This window comes from Pteropus vampyrus, unplaced genomic scaffold (assembly GCF_000151845.1).
Source record: "Pteropus vampyrus isolate Shadow unplaced genomic scaffold, Pvam_2.0 Scaffold328, whole genome shotgun sequence".
Taxonomy (NCBI): domain Eukaryota; kingdom Metazoa; phylum Chordata; class Mammalia; order Chiroptera; family Pteropodidae; genus Pteropus; species Pteropus vampyrus.
Window position 1 is genome coordinate 1,078,780 of NW_011889109.1, and position 7,168 is coordinate 1,085,947.

Here is a 7,168-nt window from a genome sequence, read left to right on the forward strand (position 1 = left end):
GTTCATAGTTCTTTGTTAACACAGGAAAATGCAAGCAAGATCCCTGAGTGACCCAACCACAAGCCTAGGCGACATGTTGGCATGTTGGTTTGGATCCTGGGGGACAGAGTGGAAAAACTGTTACTAGTACTTGCATTGCTTTTTCTTTTTCCTGAAAGTGTCTATATTTTTCCTATGGACTGTGTCCCAAATGTGCTCAATTGTCAACGAGCTACCTCCCTGCTAATGAAGCCCCTCACTGACCACTCGGGCACCTCACAGAAGACGGGCATGTGAGACTGTAAGAGCCGGTAATGAGGAGTGGAGGGTGGAGGAGAGACTGTTCAATGACGTGACCATGGCTAGATCCTCAGGCTAGACCCAGATAGATCTGGGCCAGAACAGAGACTGCTTTCTGTAAATCCACTCAGAGACTGTATGACCCCTCTCCCAGGCCCCAGGCGGGCTCTGTCCCAAACATGTAGTTGTCTCCAGGTAAGCATGTAAATGTTTCTCCCTCATCTGTGGGGGGCAGGCACACTCCAATACCCCCATCTATCTTGCCCCATCCTCTGTAACTCCTCAGCATTTGCCATGCAGAGTGGATAGCCATGTCTTCTTGCCACCACCTAAGACACATCTCATACATAATTTCCCTTAATAAACTTTTAATGTTATAATAAAGTCGTCAGCCTCTTTCTTTGGTCTCTTGGCCCTGGGAAATTTTGCATAATGGATACAAAAAAAATCTGCATATAACAATAATAAAAATTAGTATTCCATGATAAATCTAGCAGGTAAATTAATAAATAACCAGATTATATGAAATAATAGTCTCTGAAATCTTAATTCTTCCTTAAGAACTAAAGAAGGAATTTACTTTCCAAAAGAAACACACCATAGGGAAAATGAAAAATATGTTGCAAATCACTAAATTTTGAAATACCTGTTTCAGGTAAACACATTTTTATAAAGATTAAGAATGAAGGAAGACTATCTGAAATCACATATGATTTCACACCTGCAGTTAGTTATATAAAATAGGCAGCAGACAGATCAATTTCCTCACTATATAATATCATTTAATTATCCAGTTACATGGACAAAAATATTGAGTGCTTTGAAATTATTATTTAATGTCAGAGAAATACTAAGATGGAAAAAATTACAAAAAAATAACACAAGCATGCTTCAATCTCAATAAACACATAAAAAATTAACGTACCTTATTAACTAAGGTAATTTTTCAGATCTTACTATATGCCATGCAATAAAGTCTTCTAACATGATTAGCTTACCATTCTTGAGATTAACTATTCCAACTGTTCATGTAAAAACAAAGAGCCCATAAGGTTTATGTATCTTTCTATCACTCACACACAAAAGCAATCGGACGGCCAGGGTTTGAGCCAGGATGTGCACACTACAGTTTGGCACACCACTGCTCATCCAGGCAGCACAGATTATAACAGGTCACTGCAAATACCAGGAGCTTAGGAAGAAATGTTTTAAAGGAGATGCAGGACCTGAGTTGTGTCACTTAAGAGTGTGATTATATCACCATTCTCAGACAAGAATATGAGTCATCATATCCTGCAGATGTTGATGTACAAAGTTACCAGATTATGTTGCTGATCTGAGCAAGTTGTACTGTATGTGAGCAGTGGTCTTTCCTGATGCAGAGCATGCAGTGTGGGGAGGGGCACACCGCATAAAAAACATTATATAATTTTAAAAATAAAGTTCTCAATTTTGGCATAAATGTCCTAATGTAAATGTCCATGTGTGTGTGTGTGTGTGTGTGTGTGTGTGTCTTTTACTGAAATTTTTTAATCTTTTGACATCAGCTCTTTGGGATCTTTTAACAATTACAATCTCAGACATATAAAAAGACATCAGGTGAGAAGTGCTCTTAATAGATGTGTCAGTTATTCTTATTATGAAACAATAGAAATTAATACGCACTTATCCAAAATTAATTAACTCTGACTTCAGAACCATCATCAGAAAACAGTATCCTTAAGATGCATCACTACATGACCTAGAGCAGTGGTCCCCAACATTTTTGGCAGCAGAGACTGGTGCTCCTATGAGAATCTAATGCCTGATGATCTGAAGTGGAGCTGAGGTGGTGATACTGGTGCTGAGGAGCGCCTGCAAATACAAATGAACCTCCTGTTGTGCTGCCTGCTTCCTAACAAGCCATGGACCAGTACCAGTCCACAGCCAGGGAGCTGAGCACCCCTAACCTATAGCACAGATGGTATGTATGGAAGGGCTATTTAGTGTACAAACAATGTTTGGCAGTGTCATGGTGACCCATGGCAAAGGTCTATGTGCAGAGATGTGGTCAGCAACATAAGCAGCCAACAATAGCCAGAACAGCATGACAGTAGTGACATGTATGTAGACAAAGACCAGGTGACTTTACATAAAATTAAGTTGAAAAAGAGGACAGGGAACAAAACAGGCTTAATGAATTAACTGAAATATGTAATTATAAGAACTTAAAAAATTTTCTGGAAAACATACACATTATAAGAAGTAGTAATGAGGAAAACAGAGTGTAAAAATTGCCTATGTTTTATTAAATGAAATGAGATATTTAAATATTAGGGTACTATTAACAAGATGTGCATAGTGAATCTAGACAGAATTATTTGTAGCAAAGAGTTGGTGAAAATAAAATTCCAAAGTTACTTTTGGAAAACTGCATGTATATGGAAAAGGCAATGTATCTCATATTAAAAACTATGGCAAATCAATTGAATGGCATTCTGTAACTAAGACAATAACTTTAAAAAACGTTTTTAAATGGATATTTTCAAGACACTGAAAATATTCAGTTTAAAAAAATGCATAGATTTAACTGAGGAAAACATGTGTTAAAATAATGAGATACCATTCATTATACACCTATGATGACAGTGAAAATCCAGAACACCAAATACACCAAATATCAGCAAGGAGGTGGAGCTACATTCACTGCTGTTGGGAAAGCAAAATGATAAGGCCACTTTGGAAGACAGTTTACAAAGTTTCTAACAAAACTGAACACACTCTTAAATATGACCTGGCAATCGTGCTCTTTGGAATTTACACAAAAGAGTTGAAAACTTAGGTCCCTGCAAAAATCTGCTCACAAAATAGAACCACCCTAAAATTTGTATGGTACCATGAGACCCCAAAAAAGCCAAAGAAATCTTGGGAAAGAAGAATAATGCTGGAGATATTATGCTCCCTGATTGCAAACTCTATTACAAAGCTATCGCAACTAAAAGAGTATGGTATTGACGTAAAAGCAGACGCAAAGAACAAGGGATCAGAATATAGAGAGCCCAGATATAAACCAACATAGACAGCTAGTTGATTTATGACTAAGGAGACAAGAATATACAATGGTGGATAACAGCCTCTTCAATCAATAGTGATAGGAACATTGGACAGCCAAAACCAAAAGAATGCAATTGGACTGTTATCTTACATCATATACAAAAAATTAACTCAAAATGGATTTGAATGTAAGACCTGAAGCTATAAAACTCCTAGAGAAAAACATAGCAGTAAGCTCCTTGACATGTGTTTGCGATGATTTTTGAATCTCACACCAAAAGTGAGGGCAACAAAAGTGAAAATACACAGCTGAGACTACATCAATATAAAAAGCTCCTGCACATCAACAAAATAAAAATGTACCCTACTGAGTGGGAAATGGTATTTGCAAATCACATATCTCATAAGGGGCTAATATCCAAACTATACAAAGACCTCATACAACTAAATGGCAAAAATCAATTAATCCAATTAAAAAATGGGTAGAAGATCTGAATATAAATTTTTAAAGGAAAACATACATATGACTAACAGGTACATGGAAAGATGCTCAACATTATTAATTATCAAGGAAATGCAAATCCAAATGACAATGAGATATAACCTCACACCTGCTAGAATGGCTATCATTAAAAAAGATAAAAAATAACAAGTGTTGGCAAGGATGTAAAGAAAAGGGAACCTTAGTGCACTGTTGGTAGGATTGTAAATTGCTGCAACCACTATGAAAAACAGCATGGAGGTTCTTCGGAAAATTAAAAATAGAACTACCATATAATCCAGCAATTCCACTTCTGGATATTTATCTAAAAAACAAAATAAAACAAAAACCTAACTTAAAAAGATATCCACATCCTCACATTCATGGCAGCACTATTTATAATAGCCAAGACATGGAAACAACCTAAGTGTCCATCAATGGATGAACAGATAAAAAAAAACAAAAACAAAAACAAAAAAAAAAACATGGTAAACATATAGATTAAAAATAGAGTATTATTCAGTCTAAAAAATGAAATTTTGCTATTTGCAACAACATGAATAAACCTCAAGGGCATTGTGCTAAATGAAATAGGGCAAAGATAAATATAGTATGATCCGTCTTACATGTAAAAAACAAAAATGCTCATATAGAGAAGAAACTAGTGTTTGCCACAGGTGGAAAGTAGAAGAACAGTTGAAGAGGATTGAAGGGGAAAAATGTATAAACAAGGTGCTTTTTGTGTATTAGGAGTGCAATAAACATATGTGGAATGAATGATGCATGTTTTTTCTACAAGATAGCTAATTAGAAATATCAATAAACCGTGCTGTCTTTAAAGTAAAATAAATCTTTTCTTGAATTTTCCTTTTTGGAGTTATTCAAATCATGACTTCCTCATAATAAATGCTCAGGGGCCTGGCCCTAAGCCAAGATGCCCCAGGGCAGAAACAGATAGACTTTAACTCCATTTATTAGACAGATACTATATAAGGAAAAAGATCAACTAAGACACTATCATCTTCCCAAAGGGTTAAGTTAATGGAAGGTGGCTCCCTTGTCAAATGAGGTAACTTTGTGTCCTCTAGACCAGGGATCCCAGTTCCCGGGCTGGAGACCTGTCCTGGTCCATGGCCAGTTAGGAACTGAGCTGCACAGCAGGGGGTGAGAGGACAGGCAAGCGAGCAAAGCTTCATCTGTATTTGCATTCACTCCCCAGGACTAGCATCACCGCCTCAGCTCCGCCTCGAATCATCAGGCATCAGATTCTCAAAGGAGTACCGGACCCTGGTGCAAAAAAGGTTGTCTCAACCAAGGTTTTTGGTAGTGAAAACTTTTTGTCTGGGTCAAAACCAGTAATAAGATCTTATATGTTGAAAATTATTTTTGTTAACAGGAAGAAGAATGTAGAAGCAGGATGAATGGGGCCAGGAAAGAGCAGCCGTGGTGGGGATCTAAGGAGAGCAGCAGGAGGAAGTTTGTGAGTATCTGTGCGCACAAACTTCCCAGAGGCTACAGTTGCAGTTGACCTGAGCTGAAACAAAAACGTTCCCAAGTGCGCCTAGGTATTTATTATCCTGGAGGCAAGACTGAGGAATTCCTGCATTTAACTGCAGGTCCTCCTGGTTATGAAAACTCATTTTGGGACTGTTGTTGTGGACATTGTAGGAACTAGTTTATGAGCACAATCTCAATTAAAAAAATATCTCCTGCAGCCTTTAAAACCTAGCCCTCAAGACTAAAGCCATGCCACCCTGAACAAGCTGATTCTGTCTGATCTCGGAAGCTAAGCAGGGTCGGGCCTGGTTAGTACTTGGATGGAAGACCCTCTAGGAAGACCAGGTGCTGTAGGCATAAAAAATAAAAAATAAGTGATTGTAAGGTCCTTGCAATCTATGAAGTCAACCAAGGGTTGCCTCGCCTAAAAAAAAAAAGAATAAAAAAATAAAATAAAGTAAAACCCAGCCCCCAAGAAAGTGGAAAGACAACACACAGAAAGGGAGAAACTACTCACCATATATCTGAGAAAGGCCTTATATCTAGAATAAAGAACATTTTAAACTCAACAACAAAAAGACAACCCAATTTTTAAACAAAGGATCTGAATAGGTATTTCTCAAAAAAAATGTAGAAAAATCTCTTTACTGTGTCCATAGTTTTGCCTTTTCCAGAATGTCATATAGTCAGAATTGAACAGCATACGTAGCCTTTTCAGATTATCTTTTTTCACTTACACATGCATTTAAGATTCCTCCATGTCTCTTCACTCCTGATAGTTCATTTCTTTCTAGTGTTGAATAGTATTTCACTGTCTGGATGTACCACATAGTCAGTCGATAAGCACTCAAAAAAATATTTCACACAATTAGATATCAGGAAAATGCAAACTGAAATCAGGATGAGATACAACTCCATATCCCTAGGATACCTATCATCGAAAAGACAGATAACAGGTGTTGATGAAGAAACTGCAAACCTCTTACACTCCTGGCAGTAATGTAAAATGGTACAGCTGCTTTGGAGAACAGTCTTGCAGTTCCTCAAAATATTAAACAGAAAGTTACCATATGACTCAACAATTCCATTCCTAGGTGTACACTGAAGAGAAATAAAAATGTAAGTCCAATAAAACTAGTACGAAAGTGTATATAGCAGCATTTCTCACCGTAGCCACAAAGAATCAAATCATAAATAGATAAAACAAAATGTGGGATTCATACATGCACTATTATGTGAAAATGAAAAGGAATGAAGTACTAATACATGCTACAAAACAAACAAACAAACAAACAAACAAAACTACTCTGCACACAAATGTTTTAGCAGCTTTATCCACAACTACCAAACTTGGAAGCAACTTCAGTAGGTGATGGAGAAATAAACTGGTACATCCAGACAGTGAAATACTATTCAACACTAAAAAGAAATGAGCTATCAGGCCGTGAAGAGACATGGAGGAATCTTAAATGCATATGTAAGTGAAAGAAGGTAATCTGAAAAGGCTACGTATGCTGTTCGATTCCAACTATATGACATTCTGGAAAAGGCAAAACTCTAGACATAGTAAAGAGATACTGCAGGAGTTAGGAGGGAGGGAGATGAATAAGCAGAGCACAATGACTTTTAGGGCAATGAAAGGACTCTGTGTGACTCTATTATGGTGGACATAAATCATTATACATTTGTTCAAACCCACAAAACGTGCAATACCAAGAGGGAACTCTAATGAGAGTATGGACTTTGGATGATAATGACGTGTCAATGTAGGTTCATCAATGATAAAAATACATAAAGCTCTCTGGTATGGGATATTGTTGATGGAGGAAGGTCAGCATGTGTCAGGGTAGGAAAGTATAGACAATCTCTGTACCTTCC

The 7,168-nt window shown here is 37.2% G+C and overlaps 2 pseudogenes; one reads left to right on the plus strand and one right to left on the minus strand.

The window, feature by feature from the left end:
* Window positions 1-7,168, minus strand: part of LOC111730688 — an 80,071-nt pseudogene that overhangs the window by 13,334 nt on the left and 59,569 nt on the right.
* On the plus strand, window positions 5,530-5,647 carry LOC111730692 (annotated as a pseudogene).